Source organism: Acanthisitta chloris, unplaced genomic scaffold (genome assembly GCF_000695815.1).
Source record: "Acanthisitta chloris isolate BGI_N310 unplaced genomic scaffold, ASM69581v1 scaffold2399, whole genome shotgun sequence".
NCBI classification, from domain to species: domain Eukaryota; kingdom Metazoa; phylum Chordata; class Aves; order Passeriformes; family Acanthisittidae; genus Acanthisitta; species Acanthisitta chloris.
In genome coordinates, this window is record NW_008690618.1 from 15,101 (window position 1) to 15,434 (window position 334).

Here is a 334-nt window from a genome sequence, read left to right on the forward strand (position 1 = left end):
ACACAGGGTGTGCTCAAAAGCTTTGTTGGTCATCCTAAATGATGTATTGATGCATTATCTTCAAAAGCAATAGTATGTGCTTTAACTTAGAATTGTTTAGTAATGGTCTTTTTATGACAATTGTCGCTAGAAAGTCCTCCCCTTCCAACTCTAGGGTTTTCTAGACGGGTTAAACTATAAGTACACTATGGGTAAAATCCAGGAACACGGTGTGTTTTCCTGTTGGCCTATTCCATTACAAGCTAAGTCCATGCAGTTTTGTAAAGGCTCTGTAAATTTTTCTGATCTCTCCCCTCTTTTATTTTGTATTTTTAGAAAGATTGTGTTTGTAACA